The 13,630-nt window shown below is 47.9% G+C and overlaps 1 protein-coding gene across 2 annotated transcripts in view; it reads right to left on the reverse strand.

Moving 5' to 3' along the window:
* The window catches only part of LOC129381953 (uncharacterized), a 134,379-nt gene extending 122,564 nt beyond the window's left edge, over positions 1-11,815 (reverse strand). For both annotated transcript variants that reach the window (XM_055065256.2, XM_055065255.2), the window contains exon 1: positions 11,734-11,815. The gene's annotated coding sequence lies outside the window, so the exon portion shown is untranslated. The remainder of the gene's footprint in view (positions 1-11,733) is intronic.
* Between the last annotated feature and the right edge of the window lie 1,815 nt (positions 11,816-13,630).

Consider the following 13,630-nt stretch of genomic DNA (forward strand, 5'->3'; position numbering starts at 1 on the left):
TGTAATGACATGTGGTTATCATGAAAGCTACATTTCGACAAAGATTGCAGTTTTCGGCAAATAAGCTAGTGTGTACTGTGATTTTAGCTGATAGGTCATTAATAAAAATTAGGAATAGAAAAGGAGCCAGAACGCTTCCTTGTAGGACCCACTATGTTACGCGGGCGCTCTGGGCAATCTGTCTGTTCACTTCCACAAATTGGGTATGGTTAGTAAGATAGTCGCAAATCCACTCAATAACAGGGCATGTCCCTAATGTAATCTCGACTTTCCTTGTGAGCTTTATGTGTGCTACCCGATCAAATACCTTCGAGAAATCGAATAGGATGAGTTCTGTTTGTCTGTGTTGGTCGAAACTAAATGATATGTCGTGTATAGTTGTATGATAGCAGAGAGGCAGGCCTCTGTTAAAGCTATTTTGATATGGTTATGGGATACTCTCCCTTTCTAAAAAACAGGCTATATGTTTTAGTGTGATGTGTTCAAGAAGTTTACAAAGGGTGTTCGTAAGCGAAATGGCCGAAAGTTGAACGGGTCGTTTTTCCTGGATGATTTATGTATTGGGGACAACTTTCGCAGGTATCCAATCCTTTGGAAGAACAGATGATAATGTTTTGTTAAATATAATACAAGGGTACTACGTCGTCTATTCTGCGTATCGTTTCAAAAAGGCGTTTAGTGTTTGGTCCGGGGCGCAGCCCTTTTTTCGTGTGCAGGTTTAGGAGAAGGTTTAGTACTCCAGCCTCTGTTACGGTAAGAGGGCTCAGCCTGCTAATAGCGGTGATGTCAATTTGAGGTAGTTTACCATCGTCAGTTGCGAAGATAGATAGAGTATATGCATATCATATTGACCGCAAATAACGACGGGGACAGCGTCTTTATTTTCGCTCAATATGATCTGCACAAAACACCAACTAGGCCAAACTGAAGTTCTGAAGATAGAGGTACCTGAAACCTTGTCAGGGCAGAAGAGGCCCCACCAAGTCTAAATGCATGTGATCGAAGCGGCTCTCTGGTGTTTGAAACGGCTGCACCGCTGAAGGGGTGTGCCGGGTCGATTTCACGTCTTGACAGGCATGTTAGCTTCTTGCCCAGCTTCAAATATCTTTGTTGACCCCTGCCTTGACGAAGTGGTCTGTGATAAGACTCTGTGTCGCTCTGATGGCGGGATGGAGTAGCCCCATAGAGGGAATGGAATATTGGCCGCCACAACTTATGGGGCACGAATGAGTGAGTAGCTCCTGCGATGTGTCTCAGGGACCCGCCGTCGTTGCTCAGTGGCTATGGTGTTGGGGTGCTGAGCACGAGGTCGCGGGATCGAATCCCGGCCACGGCGGCCAGATTTCGATGGGGGCGAAAACACCCGCGTACTTAGATTTAGGTGCACGTTAAAGAACCCCAGGTGGTCGAAATTTACGGAGTCCTCCACTACGACGTGCCTCATAATCAGAAATGGGTTTTGGCACGTAAAACCCCATCATTTAATTTTTAATGTGTATCACGTGACCGTTGTTTTGTAGGGGAGAGGCACTTCGGCAAGATGAGCGACAAGTCTTTTTCCCGCAAATGGCGCAGCTCAGGGTCGTTTTTGTTTGGTGGAAGATAGAGCTTGGAAATCCACAGGGCCAGCAGGCACAACGCTGATGCGCGACAGTGCGTCAGCAGCCTGATTTTCGGTCCCAGAGATATCGTGGATGTTCGCAGAAAATTCGGAGATAAAGGAAAGTTGCCGAAGTTCCCGTTCTGCATACGCGGTACTGTTGTTCCTGAAAACGAAAGTTAAGCGCTTTTGGTGGGCCAATATGTAAAAGCCTTCGAGAAAAAGTAACGGAAATGCTTGACAGCGCAACAGATGGCCAACGTTTCCCTCCCGAAGGTGCTGTAGCGAGCTTCTGTAGGTTTGAGGCGTTTCCAGAAGAAGCCCTGCGTCCTCCAGTCTGTGCCATCGTGCTGCTGCATTACTGCATCCACTTCCGTGGTCAACACGAATACCATAAGGCGAGTTGGCGCGTCGGGAAACGGACGAATCAGCAGAATTGCAGTTGCCAACCGCATTTTGGCTTCCTGAAGGGGTGTTCCGGCTCCGAGGTCCAGTGGAAGGTAAGTATTCCTTTTTTTTTTTTTTGAGTCGCGAGGCAGCAAGTTTGTAAGCGGCTGAAGAACCTGTGCGCTGGATGTTATTTATGAGCCCATGAAACCCGCGCAACTTTTGATAAGGAGGTTGGAGAGGGCAAACCCTCGATTTTCCGCACCGGTGATTCCAGTGGCTTGATACCTAGGGTTGAAATGCGATGGCAGAAAAAAATCGAGGGCTTTAACTAGGAAAATGCATTTCTGGGTTTTAGGACGAGGCCGTGCTCATCCAGTCGCTCATATAGAAGTTGTAAGTGGTCTTTGTGCACTTCGTCTGTGCGACTTGCACAGAGAATGTCGTCAATGTAGACGAGAATGAACGAGAGTGCGCCCGTAACCTCGTTCATGAACTTTTGAAAACTTTCCGCCGCATTCTTCAAGCCGTAAGGCATACGGACGAACTAAAATCGGTCAATTGAAGTAGTGATTGCTGCCTTCGGAGTGTCGCTGGGTTTGACAGGAATTTCGTGGTACGCACTCATCAAATCGGTGTTGCTATCTAACTTGGTTCCTGCGAAAGGAGCACTGATGCCAAGCGGGTGGGTAAGGCGATATTGATCCGAAGTATTGGCGGGATTCAAAGCTCGGTGATCACCACAAAGCCGCCAGTCGCCACTGTCCTGCTTTGGAACCAGGATGGAGAGGGGAAGATCCATTGCTGGAGGAAGGACGAACAGTGCCGAGCTGAAGTATTTGTTTCAACTCACGGCGGGTGACTTCCAACCTCCGTCCAGCAAGCCTGCGTGACCAGGCGGTGACAGAGGGGCGGGTTGTGGCGATCAGATGCGTCTGCTTGTGCGTTACGGGCAGCCATTGTTCCGGCGCTTCCTGAGTTGCGATTATTGAGCAAGTATCTTGTCGTACGTTAAGAGGGGCTGAAACAGATGCCAAATGAATTGAGGTTAAACTGCAGGACAACTAAATCGAGGGATGTGACATCATCTTTTAGGCGCCGATCGCGCACAATCACATCGTGATTGAAATGACTGAGGAAGCAGTCCGCTCCCACTATGGAAAAGCTGATGTCGGCGATAAAAAACACCTATCTGTGCAAGCACCGGAGTCTGATGTCTAGCGTTATTGAACGGAGCCCACACGACGCGATGGCAGCGTCGTTCACTGCGTGGAGCGTGGCTGTGGACTTGCCCCATTGGCGACCTGCGGTGGTGGCGGGAACGATAAACAGCTCGGCTCCGGTGTTTACGAGGAGGCGGGTACCCGTGATACGGACGACTACGAAAAATAAGTGGCTTGAGCGAAGGCAGTTGTCTCATGCCACCGTTAGCCACCGGCCGGTGCGTTTCCCGTCAATGAACAGGGCTGGGTACGGGAACTTGCTTGTTCACGAATGCGACGGTGGTACCAGCACGACTACTGCTCCGAGTCTCTAGGTGCGCTGCCAGATTGCGAAGGTGAATGGTTGCGCCGAATTTGGTCACCAGTGTTGCCCACTGCCATCAGCTTCTCCAATGCACTGGTAAGGCGCTCGACTGTTTACTTCAGGCGCGAGAGTCGGTCTTTGGGCTCTGAGAATCTCGTACTGGCGATAGCTAACTGTGCCGCAGACGAGCAGTCGCATATGGGGTCAGGGATTGCAGCTGGCCGATCGAGACTCATCTCGTCAGAACCAGGCAGTGTCATGCGTGCAGGCTGTGGAAGGGGTTGCAAGAACAGCTCGCCCAAAATTGAAGGCTTCACTCTCATGTGTGGAGTGTTCACCCAGTAACTAGCGAAACCGCTGCAGAATTTGTGATGGTTGTTGGTCGCCATGATCCTGGAAGAGGAGCTGTTAGAGCCTAATCTGTTGCGATGGCTCGAGGCGCTGCAGGACCGTACGTTACAGGTCGGCGTATGCTGTTGCCAAAGGCACACCGGCCAGCAAGTCATCTGTCGCATCGGCGATGCCGGAGGGTAGCGCGGCGACGAAGTGCAGGTATTTGTTGCCTGTGAAGTGACGCGCCGGGAGTTGAAAACGTGCCTGTAGTTGTATAAACGAAACTCGGGGATTCCTTGCGCAAAAGCTGGGAAGCTAAAGTTCCGCGGCGATGACAGGAGACGTAATGGTGGCGTTGTATCTACCAGCAGGAGTGGGAAGCGCGTCGTCTATCGCCAATGTTCGAAGAAAACGTAAATGTCCTGTGCCACCACTTTTTGGGAGTTTGATTTGGCGGAGGCAACGAGTGCAGGTTTTGACAGCTTGAGAACGGAGAGTCGACTGGCTTTATCCAAAAGTAACAGCAGGTCTGCCGAGTGGCCGTGGGGGCGCCCCAATAGGACAGCCGCTTTCCTTCCAAGACAGAGCAGGACGCAATGGCTTCCACGGCTAGGAAAATTGGATTTCTTGAGCACGGGGCAATGACCACCTCGGCGGGAACAATGAAGTAACGAACGGTCGCTGTATATCTATCTGGTCGCCTATGTCTTGGTGCTGCTATTATGGTGGTTTCGTTAACTTGGTGCGTACCAAAATTGGCATAGTATGACAAGAGTGTATGAATGGTCGGTCATGACATGAATATCATGACATGTGTGTAATGTGGGTCATGAAACAGCCGCCCGCGTATTGGTGCTTTCATGGTCGTTTTGTTAACTTGGTAGGTACCACAATTTGTGTAGCGTGACAAGAGTGTATGACAAACATAAATGATAGGCCATGACAGGAATGTCATGACATGCGTGTCATATAGGTCATGAAACGGCTACCTAAATCTTAATATGTAGCAAAAGTGCCATAGTATGACGAGAGTGCAGAGGAACATAAATGACCGGCCATGACATGCATGTCACATAGGTCAGGAAACAACCGCGAATGTCTTGGTATGTGCCAAAATTGGCATAGTATGACAAGAATGTATGACGAACATAAATGACTGGTCATGACATGTGTATCATGTGGGTGAGGAAATGGCCGCCTACATGTTGGTGCTCTCATGGTCGTTTCGTTAACTTGGTATGTATGATTGTATGGTAGTATGACAACAGTTTGTAAGAAACATAAATGATAGGTCATGATATCAATGTCATGTGGGCGAGGCAACAGCGGTGTCGGTCAGGAAATAGCCGCCTACATGTTGGTGCTCTCGTGGTCGTTTCGTTAACTTGGTATGTATTGACACGTGTAGTTATCTTTATCGGGCGACCACGTTTCGCCGCCTAACAAATGTTATAGCGCAGCGCGGGATGCGCCTGCATGCGCCTGCTGACGTTTCTGGAAAGTTATCGATGCTTCTATCCGCTGTCTGTTGTCGCCGAACGTTATCTTATCTGATTTCATCGCCTGACGCGAATGGTGTAGAACTTTGTGGAAGGCACGCGGGTCCGAACGATTGGTCTGGAACATTCGACGACTGCTGTATAAAAGCCGACCCGCTTTACCCGCTGATCAGATTTTCGACGATCTCCGACCGTGTTCGCCGCTACCGTTGTGCTTTAAGTGTAGCCTGTTTTGTGGCCACAGGTTCGCCCAATAAAAGCTAGTTTTGTCTTTCACAGTATTGCTACTGTGTTCTTCAACGTCACCACCACATGACAACATCATACCCTGTTAGAGAAGTTAGAATTGCAACGCCGCCACCTCTGCTTCCCTTGCTGTTCACGAAGACATGTTCGTATCCTTGAGGTACATATTGTTCCGAGTCATCATTTTACCAAGTTTCGGTAAACATCAATACGTCAAATTTTACCTTACATCATTCGATTAGCACACTGACTTCATCCTTCTTGTTCCGATTTTCTGATTATGAGGCACGCCGTAGTAGAGGACTCTGAAATTTAAACCACCTGGGGTTCTTTAACGTGCACTTAAATCTAAGTACACGGGTGTTTTCGCCCCGATCGAAATGCGGCCGCCGTGGCCGGGATTCGATCCCGCGATCTTGTGCTCAGCAGCCTAAAACCACAGCCACTAAGCTACCACGGCGGGTACTGACATATTAACAAGTGTATTGTCTAAACAGACAAAATTGTGCAAGTAGGGGGTTTCTTTTTTGGAAGCATAAAACATCTTAGTAAGAAATGCTAAGGCTATTTCATTCCCTTAATTTTTATTAGAAAGAAGACAGGGTGATGTTATATTGTGGCTTCGGTTTCCAAACCAAGCTACTTCGCCCTTAGGGGCCATGTCGCTGTGTTCAGAGTGTATTCAAGTGGCTGCTCGCCAAATAAAGGGCGGCTTCCGCTCGGTACCCGCCTGTGTCTGCGTACTTGCTTCAGGCCGCCGTCATGGCGTGCCCTGCGTTTTCCCCGCGTCTGGCGTGGCGTTCACGGCGGCTCCGCCGGCATAACGTACTCCAGATTCGTCATCCTTCTCTCGCCGTGCTGTCGTTGTCACGCCGTTGTCACCATAAAATGTTCAATATTCAGTCCTCGTCGCGTCTCGGTCGTCATACCATTGTCCTCAACCCACCATCGTGTCGTTAGCGTCATTCTGTTGTCGCTATGCAATAGTCATCATGCATTAGTTGTCATATATTCGTCGTGATGTAATGACGGTCCTTCTATCATCGCCATTCTTGCTTAGTCATACCGTCCTCATCACACCGTCGTCGTCATCCCACAGTCCTTAATCCTTCGTCGTGGCGTTGCCGTTGCTATACCGTTCGCATTATTTCAGAACGATTATATTGCTTCTGGTGTGCCGTCGTCCTCACACCTCCACTGTAATTCTATTGACGTCATTCCTTCGTTGTCATTCCATCGTAGTCACTGTGTCGTTGTCATACTGCGGGGGTAACCTAGACAAGCGAGTGTCATAGAAAAGTATACCGATATCGGAGACAGCGTACGTCACAGGTAGCTAAAACAACACAAATTTTAAAACGACGAATTTACGTAACCGAATTTACCACGAATTTTACGTAACCGTGACTTCTGCAATGCGATGTATCGCTACATTGCTTGCAGGCTAATCGAATTATCGTCGATAGTAATCTTCAGATGGGATCGGCTGCATTCGTTTAATGTTTGATTACACAGAATGGTGGTGCACTATTTCGTCTATTGAAAGTGAGCGAGATATAAGCCGGAGCAAGTGATGGAATATACCAGAATGGCATAGCGTACTACAGCTAGTACACCACTCAGCGTACGAAGAAGCTATTGAAATGAGCCAAACACTGCTTCGCATTAATACAAAACGTTCACCTGCTACTTCGCCTACTAATTTGACTCCATCCACCTTTACATTGCCTATTGGCAGAGGCAAGTGCATGAGAGGAAACACGAGACAGCTTTTGTCAATCCGTACCCTATTTACCCAATTCCGTGTGCTCCCTTTCAATCTCTATTTTGCTCCCCCGACACCCACGGAATAAATATCATTCTTGCTGATCTCAAGTGGCAGAGCTGCCTCGTCTATATATATGATGAGGTTGTTTTGTTGTTAATTAAACCTGAGAACGGTCGCCACGACTACAAAGAAAGAAGTTTCTCGTCCACGTCGCAAACACTTGCTGAGTTCGGTCACACCGCTAGAACATGGTCACCGTAGCCCCTATAACGTAGCATACTGACAAAGAACGCGAACGACGAATTCTGGGCCTCTGCGCGTAATAAGGGCTGTATTGATAATATCTCTTAGATTGCCGAGTCACCTAGCCTGCTCGAATTCATCAGGTATGCTATATCATTCTTTCCCTTACTAGATGCCTTTCGCATGAGCAAATAAGCAGCAGTGAAACCCTTTTCATTTCCTCCTCTCCACTAGTGTCGGCCGCGAGCGCCCCATATGACTGGAGGAACCAATGGGCACTACCTCAGCGTGGCTTCCGAAATCTTCATCACGCGTGCACGCTGATCTGGAAGGTCATGAGCCTCAATCACAACTCAGCATATGTTTGCAGGTACTACAGGCGACATCTATTCCACAGTCAGACAGCCAACATCCAAAAGACGTACCGAAAGTATTGTGGAGTACATGATGAGTACAATTAGTACATGTCCGGGGTAGTTGGAGAAGTATGGGAGAGGTCTTTGCCCTGCAGTGGGCGTAAACAAGCTGCTGCTGCTGATGATGAAAGTAGTGTGGTGACAGGGGTTTCATCGCGGTAACCGCGCAAAACCATGCGCTGGGTTTACCAGCCGTCGACACCGCCCGCCACCCACGATGATAGTGTTAAAACCCCCCTATTTAGGAAAGTAGCGACACTCACTTCCTCGCCCGCGCTTTCCTCAATTCTCATCGGATTTTAATCTCCTAATGGCAAGCGCGATGCGCACGGCTCGCTTTACGGACCAGCGGCGCGGAAGAATGAATGCGTGGGCTTGTTCTTTCAGTCGTTTGAAGCATTACTGTGGACTTCATCACATAACGACACCGATACGACTATGGTAAACTTCCAATATATAGTGCTGACGAATATTTTCCGAAGTAGACTCCGAGACTAGCGGAAGCGATATAAAACATGGCTATCTTTCAGCGCCTAGCACTCCATGGCCACGCACGCCGTTTTCGCCTTCAATGGCACGGCGGAGTACGGTATGCGGAAAACTTAAGCAGTGCAAACAATTCATGCGTTAACTTCATATGCGTGTCGTTGAAAAAGCTTAAAGGGTCTTTGAAACGGTTCGGACCAATTTTATAGGCGTGTAGGCTAGAGCTGCAGTAATTTATTCGCACCACAATTTGTGTGAAGCGTATCATACTAAGAGACTTACGGGGGATTACCACTTACCCTCATCCATAGCCATGAATTTTCTCCTCAACTCGTTTACATAGGGATGGGCGCTAAGCTCAGCTTCACTTTACATCATGATGCGGCGCCGTGTCTACTTCCGCTTGTCTAGGGGTGAGCGTCCGACGCCTCTCCAACCTCTTGGCCAGCCGCCTGGAAGCGGATCTCAAACGAGGACTATCGAAGCAGTGTGCGTTGCGAGCGTTATTCGCAGCGCCGAGTGTTTCCGGTGTTCCGGTAAGCACAGGCGAGCTGGGCGTCTCGGCGGATGGGTGCAGGCGTAAACAAAAGCCCCTCCCCACTACTATTGCTCAGATGAAGTAGCTTTAGCGTAGACGTACGCGAACGGCCTGATCGGCCTGCACGGTCTAGCCACCTGGTGGCGTAGAGCTTAACCTGCGAAAAGAACGTTAATATTGCTGTAATCATATTTAAAACATTTTAAACATTTATAAAAACAACGTGTTCGCGATTACGCTCCTGGCAAAAATTTACGCCAGTGGCAATGTAGAATACAAATTCATACTGCTACTGTGTTTGGTTCAGCTCTGTGCCACCAGGTGGCTGCACCGTGTAGTCACGTTTGTGCCTCTGCCTATATGCAAGTTGAAACGAACGGCCAGGCCCAGTTCGCTTGCGTTTATCTCGAATACGGGGCAGGCGAAACACTATTGTGGTAGCGATCGTCAGCGTAAAGTGACGGCCGCAAACGCGCAAATCCTGGCGCCAATCGGATACCGATAGTCCGATGCGCTGCAGCCACTCTGCTCGACTGCTGCCTTGCAGATGGACACGATGTCGCAGCTTGACCTATTGCCACTCTCTACGCTTGCAGCCCACAGCATAACAAGAGCAACCAATGGTGCTCCCCCCCACCTCCCCCCCCCCCCCCCCCCCCCGAGAAAAAATAACATCCAGACCAACACTGAGCGCGCAGCTCTCGTCAGCACGAAGCGCGCTGTAACACAAGCAGACGACACTCGCTGTTGGCTGAAAGTCTTAAGTGTAGTGATAATTTGTCCTTGTGCCTTCTCTTTCTGTTGCCTTTTTTATAGAGACGAATTAACATTTCAACTATTACGAAGAACATTCTTTTCACTATAAATTTTGAAAAATTATAGATGACGAGGCCTGGGCAGCCAATCGGATAGCTGACCCTACACGCATAATATGGTCACCTCGTGTCACCTGGTCAGGAGCTGCTGGAAACTCAGCCGTGCGACGTTCTGCGATCGGCAGCGGCGTACATTTTTAAAACCTTCTAATATATTACACGCTTTACACGCAGCACTTAGATGCGTCTGTTAATAAACAGAAGGACCTACTCTAACGACTCAGCACGTGTGCAAAATATCGTCCAAATTGTTTAAGCATCCCTATAAGAAAAACAAGCAAGAATATGCACGATTCTTTACTATAAATCCACGTTTATCGAGGACAGGATAAGCACTGGAGCCAATGCCATTACTCTAGACGCACTCTGGGCTTGTCTGAAGAGTCAACAACGGGAACAATCCATACGTTCGATCTTCGCTTACGTCGCTTGACACTAAACCAACAGCATGCAACATGTAAAATTTAGCACAATCAAGGTGCCAAATGCAATGGACATAGCTCGTATTCTCTGACAAGCCACAAATAAGGTCCGTCAGTTTATTTTCTTCCCTGTTGCCCGCTGCTTACTGCACAGCGGATGCCGAAATATCTTTTAGCAGAGTTTGAGTGGTATTGTTGTTTTCATTTGGAACGTGAAAAACTGAAGGATGGACGTCTAAAGCACGCGTTTCAAAAGGAAGGCCACATTATCCAATTCATTCCTAAGAATTACCATTATTTGGTTTGACAGTATACCATTTCTTCTGCGCAATTTTTTCCCTTCAGGCGATTTCCCGTCGGTGTTTCAACATATCTGGCGGCTAACTCTACGAAATGGTCAAACTTCTAGGGATGCGACTACTAATTCATAAATGAAAAAATGGCTCAGAGATTTGCAGCTGTGATTAGGCGTTAGCGAGTGGTAGGTGATTCTCAAAAAAAAAAAAAAAAAAGCTCTTGGGCATTAATTAGCCTCAGAGTAGTTCCTGTGAGCTGAAAGTTTTTTTTCCCCTATTGTTGAACTTAATTTTATGAGCTAAATCCAACTCCCAAAGGCACGCCAGTAAGATTCTATCGAACACGAAATTTTACCTGCACTAAATATGCGCGCAATGTATTTTACCCAGTGAGTGAAGACCAAACATGAGGGTTCACTGCACCAGTTAACAGCGAGGCATCCTTCAAGCAAACGAAGCTCACCTAACATGCAAAACGCACGTGCACCGTGGCAGTGCGATCAACACGTAGCCCACGAATGACGACCAGAAAAAAGTACAAAAATAGTTAAAACAAGTTTCACGCCCTCTGCTTGCGTGGAGTCAGCCAATCGGTCGGTTTTGCGCCCCGCCGCCAATCAACGCGCGCGAAGTTCAGGCGTGGCGACAGCGAGGAGGAGAGAGGAGAGCCCACTAGCGCGGGTGAGGAGCGGTGGCTAATATCTAAGAATTTCTCTATTTTCCAGTACAAAGGGTTTTTAATAGTGTCGGTCGCGAATGCCACCTCGTGACGCTTCTTCACAAGTGAGGGAAGGCCCGTTGCGCTGGGAGCTCGAGCCATTCTGCAGGCATCTAGTCAAGGAGGCAAAGGCTGCTATACATGAGTTTCATTCTAGCATTCTTGTATGCATCCGCTTAAACTTTTTTTCTGATCCTCAAGACTCCTGTAGGTTGCATAATACCGCTACCAATGTCTGTAACGAATCCGGTCGTATCAATCTCTTCCGTGTTCTTTTTTTTTCGCCAATACTCTAAACATTTCTTGCTTATCGCGACTGCTGACCGATTGATGCTTCCATGCACTTCAAATCCAAGCGCTTCTGGAATGCACACGTTACCTTTGGGTCTCGCTGGCTATTTCATTATAATGTACGGAGTCATCTCCAAATTTGCGCTGCAGCACACACATGCCTCTTCTTATTGCGGATATTTACTCCTGTATGCGTTCGTTGTTAGGCAACCAGCTGGAGCATCAAACAGCGGGGCGCTGCCCTTTGTGTTAGCGTACAGATGCTTTCTTCTAAGTTCTTCCCATACTAGTTAATCTGTATGGCTATTTTTGTTTACATTCTTGGCGCCCAAGACACGGTCACCGTTTCACACATTTTCTTTTTGATGACTCATTGTAGTCTATTTCCGCTTTCAATTAATTTTCACTTGGTTGCCAAGTTTCTTGAGCTGTTCCTCCGTTCTGTGTTCACGCTTGTGAAGTATACATACTTGTGCACTTTATTCGCCCATTTATTTTCATCAATTTTCCTGAATTTTTCTTCAAAACAAATTCTCTTCTGCGTTTCTCTGATTCAAAAGAGGCTTAACCACTGTCACCCTATAGCGCCTTATCTGGGGTTTTATCGAGGGCTCCCAAGGACAACCAACCTACCGATCAATGCAATACAATGGAATCAATCAATGCAAGAGCACGACAGCGCTATCTGCAAGTACTACGGCAAAACATTGAGTTAGCCGCAACCAGTACCAGTGGCGCTACCGTTCACTGTTACAAGCCATTACAAAACTTCCGCAATTATGACTGCTGTTTTGAACATTTAGGCTAATATTGGTGTCAAAAAGATGCCTACTTGAGATGGATCCTGGTAGCTGAACAATTCCTTGACATGGGGTGGAACAACAGAATCGTCGGCAAGAACAACGGGCAGCAGTAATAAATAGAAAAATAACGTATCCATTCCCAGCAGTAGGCCAGTATTTGAGCACTGATGTCTTTATAAGCTCACAGGACATAAGGTAATGTGCTACGCCAGGAAAAGCTGCCCGAGCTATGTATCTCGGTTGTGGCATATTAGAATAATTGAAAAGGTCATTGTGGGCTAATTGGATACGTGGCCGCTATCTTAAATTCTTTATAACTATAAAAAGGTCAAACGGTACTGTCATGTTTAATTATATTGTCAAGCGCTAAGGCAAGTGTAAGTAACAGTACGAGCAGCCAGGCACGAAAAATGCCAGACACTAATCGACGGTTCTCCAGTTGGCGCGGAATCTTTTGCTTTGTCGTCTTCTTCGCCGTTTGGCGGGCGGAATGCTGACGGTTGGCTGGCTCAAAACACCAGTTGACATTATTCTCCCTCCAAAAATGGGTTCTGTCGTCGGGAACAAAAAGAAAGAAACACTTCGCATTTCTTTGGAAGACGACGCGACGAGAGGAAAAAACAAAAGTTTGTTTCACCAGTGCACTTAACATCACCATGTAAAATACGACTTGAGGCGGACGACATGTACAGCCTGTGCTGTACCGTCTGCGCTGTACAGTCTGCACAAACGGCACTTGAGCTGTGGTAGGTCTCCGTCAGGAATCACTTCATAGTTCACGTCGCTTACACGCCTTAGTGTTGTGTATGGTCTGAAGTACTTGCTCAGGAGTTTGTCCCTGAGGACTCGCCGTCTAATGGGGATCGAAACCCAAATTTGGTCACCAGGCTCATAGGTAACTTGTCGATGGAGAAGATTGTACCTTATTGCATCCGTACACTGCTGCTGTTTTATGTGCACACGGGCCAGTTGACGTGCTTCCTCGGCACGCTGAATGTACCCCTCGACGTCAGGAGCTAACTGGTCGAGGTGATCGATGTCTTCATACGGAATCATGGTATCAGGGTAGTTTGAACATCTCGACCATAAACGAGGCGAAACGGCGTGAATCGTGTAGTTTCCTGCGTGGCAGTGTTTTACGCAAACGTTACGTACGGCAGGATTTCATCCCACGTTTTGTGC

Source organism: Dermacentor andersoni, chromosome 10, assembly GCF_023375885.2.
Source record: "Dermacentor andersoni chromosome 10, qqDerAnde1_hic_scaffold, whole genome shotgun sequence".
Lineage (NCBI taxonomy): Eukaryota > Metazoa > Arthropoda > Arachnida > Ixodida > Ixodidae > Dermacentor > Dermacentor andersoni.